The following is a 19,858-nucleotide window of genomic DNA, read 5'->3' on the forward strand; positions in this document are numbered from 1 at the left end:
AGGATTCACATTCTGTCGCGCTGACCATTCAGCTACCGGGGCCGGACATGGACTTTTAATATGAAAATCATTCAAAAGGTGTAAGTTGTCGAGTCATAAATTGAGGACTGCATGTTGAAAACTACTCTGGTGCGCAAAACGTACGGACGAATGAAATTTTCGCACAAACTGTCACTGACAAGTAAGACAACGCGATGAAACTTGGACTACACAGACCGTGCGGTTAAAGGCGCTGCAGTCTGCAACCGCAAGACCGCTACGGTCGCAGGTTCGAATCCTGCCTCGGGCATGGATGTTTGTGATGTCCTTAGGTTAGTTAGGTTTAACTAGTTCTAAGTTCTAGGGGACTAATGACCTCAGCAGTTGAGTCCCATAGTGCTCAGAGCCATTTGAACCATTTGGACTACACATAGAAGGAACTGCTACAATATAGCACAGAAAGTAGCTGAAACAAATATGCAAGAGGCGACAAAAATGACAGTTTCATTCAAAGGCAACAACTATACTAAAGACATCGCGATGTGTGATGGTCGGTTGAACAACATTAAAGGCGGGACATGGTTCTTCATAGGCAGTGTGATCAGCACAATCGGTGATGCATGCTCTGCAACGTCCTCCCTTGCTGGCGACGAGCTTGTTAAAATGTTCTTGCAGTAGGACATTCCATTACTACACCGGCGCATTTGACGGCTGTTGGATGGTCGTTGGTTCATGTGGACGTGCTGTAATACGCCTTCCCAAAGTATCCCAAACATTCTCGATGAGATTTGAATGAGAGCGCAGATTAAAAGAGAACATTACAACATTTCGCTACACACTTCAAGAACATTCAGCTGATACGTGAAATCGATTTCAAAAGAAAGTACACTGGGGATATGGGAAGGCTACCGACATGGATACGGATGACAATAATAAACCACTTCCTAACAGAGTCATTAAACTAAATGAAATCACGTGAATACAATGACTGCCTGATCGAGAGAAAGAAAGAGAACTACGCGTGCAGTGTGGTGTCACCGGCAGACACCACACTTGCTAGGTGGTAGCCTTTAAATCGGCCGCGGTCCATTAGTATACGCCGGACCGGCGTGTCGCCACTGTGAGTGATTGCAGACCGAGCGCCGCCACACGGCAGGTCTAAAGAGACTTCCTAGCACTCGCCCCTGTTGTACAGCCGACTTTGCTAGGAAAGGTTCACTGACAAATACGCTCTCATTTGCCGAGACGATAGTTAGCATAGCCTTCAGCTACGTCATTTGCTACGACCTAGCAACGCGCCATTACCAGTTTGTATTGAGATTGTTATTAATGTACCGTCAAGAGCGATGTACTTCAATTATGGATTAAAGTTAAGTATTCCAAGATCTACGTTCTTTTCTTATTAGAATCACTCCATTAATTGTTCCAGACCTCACGCCAATCTGCGTGAGCTTAAACGCGTGCCTTTCGGCTACCTCCGAGTAGCTTGGCTGTCTTGCCAAGTCACTGCATGCAGTACGCCTGCGTATTCAGTATACTTATATAGTTCTGGCAATACCGGCCATGACCTTCTTCGTCTGTGCGGATGCACACATATTCCCCGTACTCTTACGGGACTTGGTAAGAATGTCTTCCACGAGTAATGAGTGTGGGAGGGTGGGACACTACGAATGTAGTGTGTGGGTATAAAAGGTGAGAATGTGGGTCTCGCGGGAGGCGTGCGCGAGATAGTCCCTGCAGTCGCACTATCCTCTGTGCCCTCGGTGGCTCAGATGGATAAAGTGTCTGCCTCGTAAGCAGGAGATCCCGGGTTCGAGTCCCGGTCCGGGCACACATTTTCACCTGTCCCCGTTGATATATATCAACGCCCTTCAGCAGCTGAAGGTCTTAACATAATTCTAATCGTGTATTCAGTCGTCATAAGCCTGCATTAATTTACATGTGTCTAGCAAAGCCCTAACGTAATTGCCACCTAATCCACCGACGCTGCTGTGCAATCTCATCATAATCACGAGTACACGAGATGACTTCAAATGTGTATGTGGAGGTCAACAGGAATCCGATTGCTACCGATCTGTTTGCAGAGAGAGGAGACAGTGCGCTCCGAAAAACTCTCTACGTATTAATTCTCGCTAAAAAAAATTCAGCCAAAGACACAATTTTTCCTGAAGAGTCAAAGAAACTGACCTGCCTAATATCGTGTAGGGCCTCCGCGAGAGCACGCAGAAGTGCCGCAGCACGACGTGGAATGGACTCGACTAAAATCTGAATTAGTGCTGGAAGGAATTAATTGACACTATTAATCCTGCTAGGTTGTCCATGAATAGGTAAGAGTAGGGAATGGAGATTTCTTCTGTACAGCACGTTGCAAGGCATCCCAGATTTGCTCAATAATGTTCACGTCTCTGGAGTTTGGTGGCCATTGGAAGTGTTTAAACTCAGAAGAGTATACCTGCACCCACTCTGTGGCGATTCTTGACGTGTGGGGTGCTTACGTACGTGTCACCCGTCAGAGTCGTATCTAGATTTATCAAGGATCCTATATCACTCCAACTGCACACGCCCCACAACATTAGAGTCTCCAACAAGTTTTGAAAAGAGACTCGTCCGACCAGACAACCCGTTTCCAGTCATCAACAGTCCAATGCCGGTGTTGACGGGCTCAAGCGAGGCGCAAAGCTTTGTGTCATGCAGTCATCAAGGGTACACGAGTGGACCTTCGGCTCCAAAAGTCCATGTCGATTATGTTTCGTTGCATGGTTCGCACGCTGAAACTTGTTGATGGCGCAGCACTGAAATCTTCAGCAATTTGCGGAAGAGTTGCACTTCTGTCACGTTAAACGATTCTCTTCAGTCGTCGTTGGTCCCATTCTTGCAGGATCTTTTTGCTGCCGCAGCGATGTCGGAGATTTGATGTTCTACCGGATTCCTGATACTCACGGTACACACGTGAAATGGTCGTAGGGCAAAACCCTCACTTCATCGCTACCTCGGAGATGCTGTGCTCCATCGCTCGTGCGGCAACTATAACACCACGTTCAAACTCACTTAAATCTTGATAACCTGCCATTGTAGCACCAGTAACCGATCTAAGTACTGCGCGAGACACTTTTCTTATGAGTTGCCGACCACAGCGCCGTATTGTGCCTGTTTACATATCTCTGTATTTGAATTAGCATGCCTATACCAGTTTCTTTGGGGCTTCAGCGTAGCTTCTACCAATAGTATTTGCAGTTTTACTCCCAGCAAGTGTCATAAAAAACATAGTTTCCAGAATTCTCGGCCTAGAGAAACTCGTGTTTTTAAGTCAGCTAATACCCGGTCGTTTCTCATCAAATAATTTTGAAACTGCTCTCTGGTTTTTCACGAGTGCTCGGGATGCTTCTTTCTGCTTGTGAATGGCGAAATTCTTCCCATCGTATAGTCGCCTCTGCACCTGATTGTAAACAACTAAACAGAGGACATGTTTCGGAATGCTTTACGTGCTTTCAGACCAAGGGAAAAGATAGCATCTACAGACATGCCCTCCCTCGTTTCCGTCTCCTTCGAATTAGACGGACACTCAACAAAGCATAAGAAACATGCCGTCTTCTCGTCGGTGAGCTGCAAAGTAAAAGTAGGTCACTCCTCCGCTGGGAAGATTCGCTACGGTGTCGTCTTAATGGAGGGCGAGTCTGCCAGTGTCGTCCTGTAACTGGCGAAAGCTGGCCTTCGCCGAACCGTTACGCCACACCTGAATGCGTTTGCGCTGATTACCTGCTGTGCCCTAAAACTGCGTGTCCGGCAGTCGATTCCTGTGTGTCAGGGGTCGACCGTGCCGCTAGTCGGGCTTCTTGCTCCAACAGTTCATTAAAAGCTGTGTCTCACAACCGAAATCTAACCTCTATGTGAGAGCATATCGTTAATTAGAGAAGAAGATGGTGATGTGACCTTACAATCACTTCTACTTCACTCTTATTGAATCAGAGAAAGTTTCGCTCGATTGCAACATAATTTGTCGAATTATTAATAGGATTTGGATAGCAGAAAGCGAAAACAAATGAAGAAAGGCAGGCTGGGGAAGGCCTGACGCTTCTCAGTGTTACTTGGCCACCCCTAGTGCCGAATTTTCCGATTTTCTCAGTGCAGTTCACGTCAACCACAATAGCAGCTTCTAACATTATACGTCACGTTTCTATACACGTTTTCAGTCGGTTAGATAGGTTTCAGTGCTGGCGCTGGAGGCAAAGACTCAGAGCTAGACTCCACAGTAATTGTGTCTACACAGTGTGTTACGTTTCGTGTATCATTACAAAAATTGGGAGCACATTCCCAAAACACTGCAAATGGCCATAAGCCAGCTAACTTAAACACTGTAATTTGCGCATGACAGAAAGGGAGAACGTTATATTACTGCCAAACAATCTTCGCTTTTGTTGTGGCACAGTCTGATCCCTCATTACTTGAACTGTGGTAAGTGATGGACTATTTAGTAGTGTTGGGTTAACTTTTGATAGTATCTGTTAGAGGAAGAAGGATTTATTGTAAAAGACAGCAAGAATGACTACTACGTAATATTGAAAGGCGAAAATAATATAAACTATGAATAATGTTATTTTTTTGAAGAGAAGAAGTTTGAGATAAGACTCCAGCACTTCGCAGCTAGTTTGTCGGAATGATTATTGTCAGCTAATTAACTTTGTTCACTTGCTCAGAGCTGAGAAAAGGCCACCTCACTTCCCTGTGCCACGCATCAACATATCAACTGATTACGCTGTTTGGTTTTTGTAGAAATTCTCTGTTAACATTATACCCTTTTCATCATTGTTCGCTGTGTGAAGCATAGTATTGTTCAAAAAATTCAAATGTGTGTGAAATCTTATGAGACTTAACTGCTAAGGTCATCAGTCCCTAAGCTTACACACTACTTAACCTAAATTATCCTAATGACAAACACACACACCCATGCCCGAGTGAGGACTCGAACCTCCGCCGCGACCAGCCGCACAGTCCATGACTGCAGCGCCCTAGACCGCTCGGCTAATCCCGCGCGGAATAGTATTGTTCAGACCAATGATATGTATAATGATCACGCCAAGTTTTAGCCCGTCTGTTTGAGTACATACTTCATTCTAAAGTCGTTGTCTTGGAATATCATTTCACAGGAATATTTACTCTCCCCACCCCACTGTTTAAAGAAGGTTTACCGTTACGCATTACCCCATTACACCATATAGTATGCAACAGTTTGAACACTGTTTGTAAATTTTATTTAAAAACAGAAATCTATCTTAGCCGCTTACCTGTTGTGCTTTCGAAAAACATGCATAATGTTTTCAAGACGCGAGACATGTGGAAATGTTCGTTCAGATAATATCACCGACATCATCATCATGTTACAAATTTTTTAAGGAAATAGTAGGCAAGGGAGGTAGAGGAGGTCATTCTAAATATCTGTACCAATTTTTGAGAGTTTAATTTCAGTCATTTAGGAGAAAAGTGGACCTGAATAATGAAAATTCAAGTTTTCGGTAAATCGCAAAAGAAGATTAAAAGATATGTTAATTTACCACCACGCTCGTTTAGAACACTCCGGCTGCATACGTCAGTTGTCCTCCTTTCTCCTTATCCTCCACACTCTTTCTCTTCATTCTTTTCTTTATCCTTGACTCCTTGGTAGCAGCTTCTGGAGCTGTCTCTGCTTTGTTTACCCGCCGCTTATCAATATCAGTTAGAGCTGAAGCCATATCCCTTCCCACCTGGGTGTTCAGTTTCTTCATAACATTGAACCTTGAAATTGCACCATCATTGAATGTTATTATTGCATCCATTACAACAATCTTCAGGCTAACAAATAGAGTTTTGGGTATTCTCTCCCACTAGTCCGTAATATTGAGTCAAAGAATCAATTTCACTTTTTGCAAGACGATCGGGACCACCTACGTGTCTTCTGTCTGACAGTTTTTTTTTCCAATGAAGTCTTTACATATTTTTCTCAGACAAGCTCCCATTCTTTTTTGTACATGTCCAACACATTGAAGCTTTTCTGTCAGAGTGCCCCATATGGTCTGGCATTAACAACAGTTGTGTGTCCCTTACACTCTCCATCCCCTAGGTAATCTCACACCACAACTAACCTCTGATCTTCTAAAAACTTTTGGGACTCCTTTCGTTTCCATGTTTCCACTTGGGCCATCAAAGTTCTTAACACAAACATGGATGCCAATAAATTTACTTTAACAACCCTGGCAGTGCTTTGTTGGACATTCATAATCTAGTATCTTACCAGTTTCATTAAATGTGGTAATCACAACCCCATTCAGAGACGTATGACCTCTCTTCTGCCAAGATCCATCAAATGCTGCTACAGTGTCTGTATTCTGAAAAGGCTACTGCTTCTTCTGCTGCTCTTTTCAGTGAATGTTCACTTACACCACATAAAGCATTATGTATTAATTTACTGTATCTGTCCAACCTCAGAGGAAGTGGAGGCAAATCCATCACTGCACAAAAAGTCTGGGCAGCTCTCCTTCCCCTTCCAATACATCGCATTGCATAAGCAAGCTGAATATTTGCACTGTAATGTCGACTACCAGTTACTGGCGATGTCATAGTATCACTGTGCATCTTACACAAGTTACAGGCAACCACTAACCGACTTGAAAGACCCTTCCTTGTTGAAATGTCCTCAGAAACATCAATACTATCTTTACAATTACAGTACTTACATTTCACAACACTTTTCAAAAGTATTGACAGCATATTTTGATTCACAATAACATTTCCGTCGTTATTGCTGCTCAATATAACTAGGCTTGTTCTTATTACATGCAGAAGGCGAAAGCTTACGTCTAGAAGCACTGGCTGTAGACACAATTTCCGCGGGCGACTTTTGAAGCCACTGATACGTATTATTCGGTTGTGTTTTGGAACTGGTTGTACACGAAACTTCCGTTTGGGGCTAAATTTATTTACTCTCGGCATTTGTTGCACAGAAACACATACAAAAACAAAACAACACAATAACTACAAAACCACATGCGTAAGAAATTCCGAAATCATATATTCTCAGATCTTTGTTTACATTCGAACCATAGCCTTCTAGACACGCCTGCACTTTGGTTCTGGAAGTCAGTGCCTTCTAGAATACACCAGTGTTAAGGATCTGTACCTAAGGACGGAAAAAACGGAAGAACAAAATAGTGCATCACGTATTCCGACGTACTTCAAACAGAGAGATAGGCGTGGCCTCTGTGCAACTTTACATTCAACCTAAATTTTAGAACGAACGGAAAATGATAATGACGATGAACTATACATTTTTGAAATCAGCATGAAATACCCTTTTCTTTAGACCAAGAAAACGTTTTTCAAATATTTGGTCATTTTCACGAGCATGTCCCCTTAAGTTGGATAACAGTTTGTGGGTACATAATTACGGTAATACGTGAACGTTTTATACAGTGGCAGGTAAATTTGGCCTAAATTTCATACAGAAAGATACAGTGGCCAACTTACAACGCTTACATGCTTGGTGAGATACTCAGTTTTATTTCTCACGTACATTTCAATTCAGTTCTTATTTTGCTACGCCCACTATAGATCGCTACACTTCAAAGTAAGTGTTAACTGCCCAGGTGATTTTAATGTAATGCCACTTTCTGAATCAAGGGGCTACGTGGATAAAAATAAGAAAAATAAGAAAACATTCTACTGCTCAGTTCGTGTGCGTAGCTCGGACGCCATTATGGTGCAGGACTGTTCCTAGACAAGTCGTGGGCAAGCGGCAAGAAGCTTTTTCCAAATATTTTTAATCCAGATAGGAATCATCCAGAAGGTAAAAGAAGATGTAAAGCAGCATCTCTTATTAAAAAACTGCCTGTAATATTAAGTCTGTTTCAAATAAGATCTATTGTTGAACTACATGAATGCTAGTTATAAATCTTTCAGCTACCAGCTGAATAGTATCCATCAGGTCGGTCAACAGAACAACTAGTGACATCTGTGAGTATATGAAATATGCTTACATTTAAAAAATATTAAAGGAACGAGGCTAAGAGAACCAGTCTTCGTGAGGCTTTGTAAATCGGAATATAATTCTTTAAAAAAGTATTTATGTAGTCTACTTATACACAATAATCACCGACAGTCCATAACAAAATTTGTTCCTGGCAAAATCTTCGAGATCGCCTGGAGACGTGGAGCTAATGTAGGAAAAGCTGTGAAGGGAGGGATTTGAGTGCAGGGAAATTTTTTCTTTCAATCCCAACAAAATACCGTCATACAAATTCTTTCCTTCGTCCACATTTCTGCATGATCAGTCTCGCTCTGTTGCCACAGAATCAGAAATAAACCCTTGACCTGCAACTCCTTCTAATCCTCAAAAAAATTGGGGACGTCAGAGCTCAGTATCGTCGTCATTGCCACCAATTTCTTCTATTATACTAATCCCAAGGAGAATCGCCGTGCCACTCGTGCGAGAAGAGAGAAAAATTCAGCTTGTCATCTGACTTCAACATTTCATCTCTGTCTTACAAAAGGGCAGAGTAAATTGCAACTTGCAAACTCCCAAACAAAGGAGGTCAATAGCTGTAGAAATGCACTGATTGTTCACCAGAAACATTCAAATCGAGAAGAGAATTTATCTTCAACATCACCTGAAGCTGAGTTGGATAAATAAACCATACAATTAGGTTTCTGCAACTTCAAATATTACGATCCTAGATCTGTGAACAAAGGTAATAGATTAGGTGTGATAAGTGCTTGCCGTGGTTTCACGAAATTTGTGGTGGGGCTGCTGGTCGTAATCCATTCCGCTGTGCAAAATGCATGCAATAACTATTGGCACAGTTAAAAAGTGTAATCTTCTGTATTGTGCATAACCGTATACTGAGGTGACAAAAGTCATGGCATACCTTCTGATATCGTGTAGGACCTCCTTTTGCCTTGGGTATGGCATGGACTCAACAACTCGTTCCAAGTCACCTGCACAAATATTCAGCCATTCTGTCTCTATAGCCGTCCAGAATTGGGAAGGTGTTGCCCGTGCAGGGTTTTGTGCATTAGCTGACCTCTCAATTATGTCCCATCAATGAACAACGGGATTCATGTCGGGCAATCCGGGTGGCCAAATAATTCGCTCGAACTAACCAGAATGTTCTTCAAACTAACCGCGAATAATTGAGGCCTGGCGATATGCTGCATTGTCATCCATAATAATTCCATCGTTGTTTGGGAATATCAAGTCCGTGAATGGCTGGCTGCAAATGGTTTCCAAGAAACCAAACATAACCATTGCCAGTCAATGATCGACTGAGTTGGACCAGAGGACCCAGTTCATTCCATGAAAACATAGCCCACCACCAGCTTTCACAGTGCCTTGTCGACAATTTGGATCCATGGCTTTGTGGGGTGTGTGCAACACACTAAACCTGCCATCAGCTCTTACCAACTGAAATCGGGACTCATCTGACCAGGCCATGGTTTCTCATTCGTCTACGTTCCAACGACATGGGTATGAGCCTACGAGAGGTGCTGCAGGCGATGAAGTGCTGTCAGCAAAAGCACTTGCGCGGGTGGTCTGCTCCCATACCCCATCCTTCTTTTTTTTTTTTTTTTTTTGTCAACAGTCTATTGACTGGTTTGATGCGGCCCGCCACAAATTCCTTTCCTGTGCTAACCTCTTCATCTCACAGTAGCACTTGCAACCTACGTCCTCAATTATTTGCTTGACGTATTCCAATCTCTGTCTTCCTCTACAGTTTTTGCCCTCTACAGCTCCCTCTAGTACCATGGAAGTCATTCCCTCATGTCTTAGCAGATGTCCTATCATCCTGTCCCTTCTCCTTATCAGTGTTTTCCACATATTCCTTTCCTCTCCGATTCTGCGTAGAACCTCCTCATTCCTTACCTTATCAGTCCACCTAATTTTCAACATTCGTCTTAGCACCACATCTCAAATGCTTCGATTCTCTTCTGTTCCGGTTTTCCCACAGTCCACGTTTCACTACCATACAATGCTGTACTGCAGACGTACATCCTCAGAAATTTCTTCCTCAAATTAAGGCCGGTATTTGATATTAGTAGACTTCTCTTGGCCAGAAATGCCTTTTTTGCCATAGCGAGTCTGCTTTTGATGTCCTCCTTGCTCCGTCCGTCATTGGTTATTTTACTGCCTAGGTAGCAGAATTCCTTAACTTCATTGACTTTGTGACCATCAATCCTGATGTTAAGTTTCTCGCTGTTCTCATTTCTACTACTTCTCATTACCTTCGTCTTTCTCCGATTTACTCTCAAACCATACTGTGTACTCATTAGATTGTTCATTCCGTTCAGCAGATCATTTAATTCTTCTTCACTTTCACACAGGATAGCAATGTCATCAGCGAATCGTATCATTGATATCCTTTCACCTTGTATTTTAATTCCACTCCTGAACCTTTCTTTTATTTCCATCATGGCTTCCTCGATGTACAGATTGAAGAGTAGGGGCGAAAGGCTACAGCCTTGTCTTACACCCTTCTTAATCCGAACACTTCGTTCTTGATCGTCCACTCTTATTATTCCCTCTTGGTTGTTGTACATATTGTATATGGCCCGTCTCTCCCTATAGCTTACCCCTACTTTTTTCAGAATCTCGAACAGCTTGCACCATTTTATATTGTCGAACGCTTTTTCCAGGTCGACAAATCCTATGAAAGTGTCTTGATGTTTCTTTAGCCTTGCTTCCATTATTAGCCGTAACGTCAGAATTGCCTCTCTCGTCCGTTTACTTTTCCTAAAGCCAAACTGATCGTCACCTAGCGCATTCTCAATTTTCTTTTCCATTCTTTTGTATATTATTCTTGTAAGCAGCTTCGATGCATGATCTGTTAAGCTGATTGCGTGATAATACTCGCACTTGTCAGCTCTTGCCGTCTTCGGAATTGTGTGGATGATGCTTTTCCGAAAGTCAGATGGTATATCGCCAGACTCATATATTCTACACACCAACGTGAATAGTCGTTTTGTTGCCACTTCCCCCAATGATTTTAGAAATTCTGATGGAATGTTATCTATCCCTTCTGCCTTATTTGATCGTAAGTCCTCCAAAGCTCTTTTAAATTCCGATTCTAATACTGGATCCCCTATCTCTTCTAAATCGACTCCTGTTTCTTCTTCTATCACATCAGACAAATCTTCACCCACATAGAGGCTTTCAATGTATTCTTTCCACCTATCTGCTCTCCTATAACCCATTAACACCAGACTCCACCGCACAGCCGTAGCGGCTACGTTCGTCCTAAGTCCCACATTGATTTCTGCGATTATTTCACGCAATGTTGCTTATTGTCAGCACTGACAACTCTACGCAAAAACCGCTGTTCTCAATTGTTAAGTCAAGGCCGCCGACGACTCCGTTGTCCGTGGTGAGAGATAATGCTGAAGTGTGGCATTCTCGGCATATTCTTGTCACTGTGGATCTCGGAATATTGGATTCCCTAACGATTTCAGGAATAGAATGTCACATGCGTCTAGCTCCAACTACAATTCTCCGTTCACTGTAAGTTAATTCCCGTCAGACGGGCATAAACATATCGGAAACCTTTTCATGTGTATCACCTCAGTGCAAATGACTGCACCGTCAACGCACTACCCCTTTATACGTTGTGTACACGATACCACCGCTATATTTGCATACAGCTATCATATGACTTCTGTCACATCACTGCATGGCAGTTTACAATGATTGTATTTTAAATTTTATTGTTTGTAATGAAGAAGAATAGACCTTGGAGCTATGTGCCTTTACATACAAAACTTATACACTGAAGCGCCAAAGAAACTGGTATAAGCACACGTATTCTAATGCAGAGATATATAAACAGGCAGAATACGGTGCTGCGGTCAGCAACGCATATACGAGGGCGGTTCAGAAAGTAACCTCCGATTGGTCACAGTGCGGGTTGTGGTGGGAGTAGCGACGCCATCTGTGCGTTCACGCACTCAACAGGTCAGTCGGCATCAAGCCGTGGTCGAGTGAACGTCGTACCTGCGCTAGTTTAGTTTTTGTGGCAGTTTGAAATGTGTGCTGCAATAGAAAACCCCGTCAAATGTGAAGTGCGTGCTGTCATAAGGTTTTTTACAGCCAAAGGATATTCTGCAGCAGCTATTCATCGTGAGCTTTGTGCCGTGTACGGACCAAGAGTTATGAGTGAAGGAGTTGTCCGTGAATGGGTACGTTTATTTAAAAGTGGACGAGAAAACGTTCATGATGAAGAGAGGAGTGGTAGACCATCATTGGTGACTGACGAACTCGTTCAGACAGTTGATGCAAAAGTTCGTGAAAATCGACGTTTCTCAATGTTGGAGTTGTCTACTGGTTTTCCACAGATTTCTAAGACTCTCTTGTACGAGACAGTGACAGCAAGATTGGGTTACCATAAGTTCTGTGCACGATGGGTGCCCAAAATTCTTACCGACCACCACAAAACTCAAAGAATGGCCTCTGCATTAGACTTTCTGTCATGTTATGAGGATGAAGGAGAACCATTGTCAAACAGAATCGTGACCGGTGACGAAACCTGGATTAAGTACGTGAACCCTGAGACAAAAAAACAATCAAAGATGTGGGAACATTCAAATTCGCCTACCAAACCAAGAAAAGCCTCGCAAGATTTTTCTCCCAGAAAACTGATGGCAACGGTGTTTTGGGATGCCAAAGGGGTGTTGTTGGTTGAATTGGTTCAAAATGGTTCAAATGGCTCTGAGCACTATGGGACTTAACTTCTGTGGTCATCAGTCCCCTAGAACTTAGAACTACTTAAACCTAACTAACCTAAGGACATCACACACATCCATGCCTGAGGCAGGATTCGAACCTGCGACCGTAGCAGTCGCGCGGTTCCGGACTGCGCGCCTAGAACCGCTAGACCACCGCGGCCGGCTGTTGGTTGAATTCATGGAACGTGGTACGACCATTAATCAAGACGTGTACTGTGAAACAATAAAAAAGTTACGACGGGCTATACAGAACAAACGCCGTGGTATGCTGACTTCCGGTATCGTTTTTTTTGCACGATAACGCCCGTCCTCACTCTGCTCGCAGAACAACGGCCCTTCTTGAGTCCTTCAAGTGGGACGTTATCAACCATCCACCTTACAGCCCAGACCTGGCACCAAGTGATTATCACCTCTTCATGCATTTGAAGAAATGGCTCGGGTCACAGCGGTTTGATGACGACGAAGAGCTCAAAGATGCGGTCACAGGCTGGCTCCAGGCACAAGCGGGTGATTTTTATGCAGAAGGAATTTCAAAGCTTGTGAAGAGATAGGATAAGTGCCTCAATCGCTATGGAGACTATGTAGAAAAATAGTGCAAAGATGTAGTTGTAAGATGTATATATTAAAATATTTTTATTTAACTTGGTGTATTTTTTTAAATCAACCGGAGGTTACTTTCTGAACGGCCCTATAAGACAACAAGTGTCTGGCGCAGTTGTTAGATCGGTTACTGCTGCTACAATGGCAGGTTATCAAGTTTTAAGTGACGTTGAACGCGGTGTAATAGTCGGCGCACGAGCCATGGGACACAGCATCTCAGAAGTAGCAATGAAGTAGGGATTTTCCAGTACGACCATTTCACTAGTGTACGGTGATTATGATGAATGCGGTAAAACATGGAATCTCCGATATCGCTGCCGCCGGAGAAAGGTCCTGCAAGAACGGGACAAACGACGACTGAAGAGAATCGTTAAACGTGACAGAAGTGAAACCCTTCCGCAAACTGCTGCAGATTTCAGTGCTGGGCCATCAACAAATGTCAGTGTGCGAACCATTCAACAAACGTCATAGATATGGGCTTTCGGAGCCGAGGGCTTGATGACTGCACGACACAAAGCTTTACGCCTCGCCTGTGCCCGTCAACACCGACATTGGATTGTTGATGACTGCAAATATGTTGCCTGGTCGGACGAGTCTCGTTTCAAATTGTATCGGAGATACTACTCTGACAGGTGACAAGTACGTAAGCACCCTGACTCATGACCTGCATCCATTCATGTCCTTTTTGCATTGCGATAGACTTAGGCAATTCCAGCAGGACAATGCGACACCCTACACGTCCAGGGTTGCTACAGAGTGGCTCCGGGAACACTCTTCTCAGTTTAAACAACTCCGCTGGCCACCAAACTCCCCAGACATGAACATTATTGAGCATATCTGGGATGCCTTGCAACGTGCTGTTCAGAAGAGATCACCACCCTCTCTTACTCCTACAGATTTATGAACAGCCCTGCACGACTGATGCTGTCAGTTCCCTCCAGCACTACTTCAGACATTAGTCGAGTCCATGTCACATCGTGTTGCGGCACCTCTGCGTGCTCGCTGGAGCCCTACACGATATTGGGCAGGTGGACCATTTTCTTTAGCTCTTCAGTGTAACTATGATCTATTCACCACTACAATTTAACGTGTCTATCAAAATACGAACTGCCCCTTTCGGAGTCAAAAATTTGAAATGATTCATTTAGCCCCATCTTACCCTGATCCATCTGCAGACAGATCGCATTTCTAAATTTTTCAGGATGGAAATATTGTATATGTGAGGAGATAATTTTCAGATCAGGGCACTTCCAGACTGACTTTCATATGAAATCCAAATTCAGGACGTAGCAGATTACCTTAGAACTCCATTGATATTGTAAGGCCGGATACTAACCATCTCACAACCCTGCAACGAGACAACCACGGAACCGCTGGTTGTATTGCGAGAAGGGCAAGACAATTGCGGTGCGCGAGCTAGCGGTAAGTGAGAACTTTTCGCGACGCCACTAATTGTGCCACTGGGGAGTGTGGCGGCATCGGGCTGGCCAAGGGCGGGGAGGAGAGGGGTAGCAATAAAAGAGAGCGCCCCGCGCCGCGATATGAGGCCGCTATATTGGCGGCCACTCGGCCAGCCCGCTGCCGCTCGCTGTTTAATATAAGCCGGGCCGGGCCCGCAGCTTTAATACACAGCGCCGAGTGGGCGCTCGGTAAACAGCCAGCGCTCGCCCCGTCTTCATCTGCACCGCAGCGCTGGTGGACTGCAGCCCCAGCGCTGGCGGCTCCTTCCGCCGTCATACCACCTGAACCACAGACACGACACTGCTGTTGAGGCCTTCCATGTTTTACCGCTGTTCATAACGTGACACCAAAGCTTCATAACAACTCCATCGGTACCTAAAACTACAAATAAATCTCAAATGTGTGTGAAATCTTATGGGACTTAAGTGCTAAGGTCATCACACCCTAAGCTTACACACTACTTAACCTAAATTATCCTAAGGACAAACACACACAACCATGCCCGAGCGAGGACTCGAACCTCCGCCGGGATCAGTCGCATAGTCCCTGATTGAAGCGCCCTAGACCGCTCGGCTAATCCCGCGCGGCACAAATAAAACTTTGGGATGCACTGTCCTTTAGTAACGAGTGGTCAAAATTAAAGTGCAGCTACTCCCGGAGGTCCAGCGTGGGCTGTAATTACACTACTAGCCATTAAAATAGCTACACCAAGAAGAAATGCAGATGATAAACGGGTATTCATTGGACAAATATATTATACGAGAACTGACATGTGATCACATTTTCACGCAATTTGCGTCCGTAGATCCTGAGAAATCAGTACTCAGAACAACCACCACTGGCCGTAAGAACGGCCTTGATACGCCTGGGCATTGAGTCAAACAGAGCTTGGATGGCGTGTACAGGTACAGCTGCCCACGCAGCTTCAACACGATACCACAGTTCATCAAAGTAGTGACAGGCGTATTGTGACGAACCAGTTGCTCCGCCACCATTGACCATACGTTTTCAATTGGTGAGAGATCTGCAGAATGTGCTGGCCAGGGCTGCAGTTGAACATTTTCTGTATCCAGAAAGACCCGTATAGGACCTGCAACATGCGGTCGTGCATTATCCTGCTGAAATGTAGGGTTTCGCAGGGATCGAATGAAGGGTAGAGCCACGGGTCGCAACGAATCTTAAATGTAACGTCCACTGTTCAAAGTGCCGTCAACGCGAACAAGAGGTGACCGAGATGTGTAACCAATGGCACCCCATACCATCACGCCGGGTGATACGCCAGTATGGCGATGACGAATACACGCTTCCAATGTGCGTTCACCGCAATGTCGCCAAATACGGATGCGACCATAATGATGCTCTAAACAGAACCTCGATTCATCCGAAAAAATGACTTTTCCGCTCGTGCACGCAGGTTCGTCGTTGAGTACACCATCGCAGGTGCTCCTGTCTGTGATGCAGCGTCAAGGGTAACCGCAGCCATGGTCTCCGAGCTGATAGTCCATGCTGCTGCAAACGTCGTCGAACTGTTCGTTCAACGGTTGTTGTCTTGCAAACGTCCCCATCTGTTGATTCAGGGATCGAAACGTGGCTGCACGATGCGTTACAGCCATGCGGATAAGATGCCTGTCATCTCGACTGCTCGTGATACGAGGGCGTTGGGATCCAGGACGGCGTTCCGTATTACCCTCCTGAACCCACCGATTCCATATTCTGCTAACAGTCATTTTATCTCGATCAACGCTAGCAGCAACGTCGCGATACGGTAAACCGCAATCGCGATAATCTACAATCCGACCTATATCAAAGTCGGAAACGTGATGTTACGCAAAAAATGGTTCAAATGGCTCTGAGCACTATGGGACTTAACATCTGAAGTGATCAGTCCCCTAGATCTACATAAACCTAACTAACCTAAGGACATCACACACATCCATTCCCGAGGCAGGATTCGAACATGCGGCCGTAGTGGTAGCGCGGTTCCAGACTGAAGCGCCTAGAACCGCTCGGCCACGGCGGCCGGCTGTGCTAATGAGGGTCGACCACGGCGTGCCGAAGTTTATGCGGGACGTTGTGTGCGGGCCGCGTGCGAGCCGAGAATCGGCCTATCTTGAAAAATTAATGAGAATTACAAACGAGAGGGATGAGAATCCTTAGTATATACAGTGAAGTGCCAAAGAAACTGGTAAAGGTATGCATATTCAAATAAAGAGATATGTAAGCAGGCAGAATAAGGCGATGAAGTCGGCAACGCCTAAGTAAGGCAACAAGTGTCTGACGCAGTTGTTAGATCAGTTACTGCTGCTACAATGGCTGGTTATGAAGAGTGAGTCTGAACGTGGTGTTATAGTCGGCACACGAGTGATGGGGCGCATCATCTTCTAGGTAGCGATGAAGTGGGGATTTTCCCATGCGACCATTTCACGTGTGTACCGTGAATATCATCGAATTCCCTCCAGCACTACTTCATACATCAGACCAGTTCGTGCCACGTCGTGTTGCGGCACTTCTGCGTGCTCGCGGGGTACGTACTCGATATTAGGCAGGTGTACCAGTTTCTTTGGCTCTTCAGTGTATTATTCAGACACATAACCGACGGGTACCTCAAATTCTCTATTATGCAGACGCATGACCGACGGGTACTGCAAATTTGGCATGGAACGATACTACAATACGATGCAGAAAGAATTTAAAGGTTTAGCTGACAATGAAACAGCAAAAAATTACAATCGTCAATACAGGGGATTCACTGTTCTGTTCATCAAGTAGCACTTTGTACCAAATGTGAAGGACTGCAGCACCTCAATAATTAAGTGGTATGAATAGTAAAATTTTTGAAGTCGCATGCATTATTCGAATTCGGTTGTAACAGTTTAGACGGAACTCAACGAAGAGTACGGTGACCTTATATATTACTGCACAAGCACGTTTGTTCAGTCAAGGAGCATGCCTGGAACGATTTTTCTATTTAAAACTCTCTATTGTTGAGGTTAAGAAGGAAAAGGAGTGCAGGAACGAAAATTAGATCAGTTGGAATGGATGGTAGACCTCACATTTTAACTGGATTGACTGTACACAGTAAAACATTGCGAGGTGACGCACTTAAAAATAAAATCGGGTTCTGAAAGGGACGCACCTTCCATTTGCCTAAGCATCCTTCCGTTACATAAAATGCGAGATGTGAAGAAATCACTGTGGTCTTGAATTACAAGGAGAGTTTCCTAAACGTTTTGAGGACACTGCCAACCTCACAGTTGTTTTCGAGCCGTTGTCGAGACCGTTTGCCGTTTCAATTGGAAGCGGACCTGAGCATGTGCGGATGTAACTGACTTGCAAGGTAATGCTCGTTTTAATGATAAATCCTTTTACATTAAAACTGTACAGGATGTCTACATTACTTTTTTCAGGTTGAGCGTCCTAGTCTCCATAAATGAAGTCGCAAAGTGCTACAATATTTCGATCGACAAATTTGTGTGAAAGACCTTTTTCCGATTATGAAATTAAACAAGTCACGATTGCGTGGCTTGCCGCCCCCCCCCCCCCCCCCCATCTTGCAGCGGTGTACCGTAGGTCTCTAGAAGAGCGTAGCGTTCCAAAAGATTGGAAAAGGGCAAAGGTCACCCCCGTTTTCAAGAAGGGACGTCGAACAGATGTGCAGAACTATAGACCTATATCTCTAACGTCGATCAGTTGTAGAATTTTGGAACACGTATTATGTTCGAGTATAATGACTTTTCTAGAGACTAGAAATCTATTCTGTAGGAATCAGCATGGGTTTCGAAAAAGATGATCGTGTGAAACCCAGCTCGCGCTATTCGTCCACGAGACTCAGAAGGCCATAGACACGGGTTCCCAGGTAGATGCCGTGTTTCTTGACTTCCGCAAGGCGTTTGATACAGTTCCCCACAGTCGTTTAATGAACAAAGTAAGAACATATTGACTATCTGAGCAATTGTGTGATTGGATTGAAGTGATCCTGGATAACAGAACTCAGCATGTCATTCTCAATGGAGAGAAGTCTTCCGAAGTAAGAGTGATTTCAGGTGTGCCGCAGGGGAGTGTCGTAAGACCGTTGCTATTCACAATATACATAAATGACATTGTGGATAACATCGGAAGTTCACTGATGCTTTTTGCGGATGATGCTGTAGTATCTCGAAAGGTTGTAACAATGGAAAATTGTACTGAAATGCAGGAGGATCTGCAACGAATTGACGCGTGGTGCAGGGAATGGCAATTGAATCTCAATGTAGACAAGTGTAATGTGCTGCGAATACATAGAAAGAAAGATCCCTTATCATTTAGCTACAATTTAGCACGTCAACAACTGGAAGCAGTTAATTCCATAAATTATCTGGGAGTAGGCATTAGGAGTGATTCAAAATGGAATGACTATATAAAATTAATCGTCGGTAAAGCAGATGCGAGACGGAGATTCATTGGAAGAATCCTAAGGGAATGCAGTCCGAAAACTAAGGAACTAGGTTACAGTACACTTGTTCGCCCACTGCTTGAATACTACTCACCGGTGTGGGGTCCGTACCAGATAGGGTTGATAGAAGAGATAGAGAAGATCCAACGGAGAGCGGCGTGCTTCGTTACAGGATCATTTAGTAATCGCGAAAGCGTTACGGAGATGATACATAAACTCCACTGGAATACTCTGCAAGAGAGACGCTCAGTAGCTCGGCACGGGCTTTTATTGAACTTTCGAGAACATACCTTCACCGAGGAGTCAAGCAGTATATTGATCCCTCCTACGTATGTCTCGCGAAGAGACTATGCGGATAGAATCAGAGAGATTAGAGCCCACACAGAGGCATACCGACAATCTTTCCTCGAACATTACGAGACTGGAAGAGATAGGAGAACCGATAGAGGTACTCAAGGTACCCTCCGCCACACACCGTCAGGTGGCTTGCAGAGTATAGATGTAGATGTAGATGCGTGGCAAGTCGAGTTCAGACAAAAATTATATTATGTCTGCAGGGCGCCATAAATAAATAAATAATGCTGAAAATTTATTTTGTTTGTGATCCATGAAATCTGAAATACAAAACCAATTCGTATGCAGCGT

The 19,858-nt window shown here is 44.3% G+C and overlaps 1 non-coding gene across 1 annotated transcript; it reads left to right on the forward strand.

The window, feature by feature from the left end:
* The first annotated feature begins 1,735 nt into the window (after window positions 1–1,735).
* Trnat-cgu lies at window positions 1,736–1,810 on the forward strand. The gene has a single exon. It is a non-coding gene; the product is annotated as a tRNA-Thr (tRNA).
* Window positions 1,811–19,858: the final 18,048 nt, after the last annotated feature.

Source organism: Schistocerca piceifrons, chromosome 3 (assembly GCF_021461385.2).
Source record: "Schistocerca piceifrons isolate TAMUIC-IGC-003096 chromosome 3, iqSchPice1.1, whole genome shotgun sequence".
Taxonomy (NCBI): Eukaryota; Metazoa; Arthropoda; class Insecta; order Orthoptera; family Acrididae; genus Schistocerca; species Schistocerca piceifrons.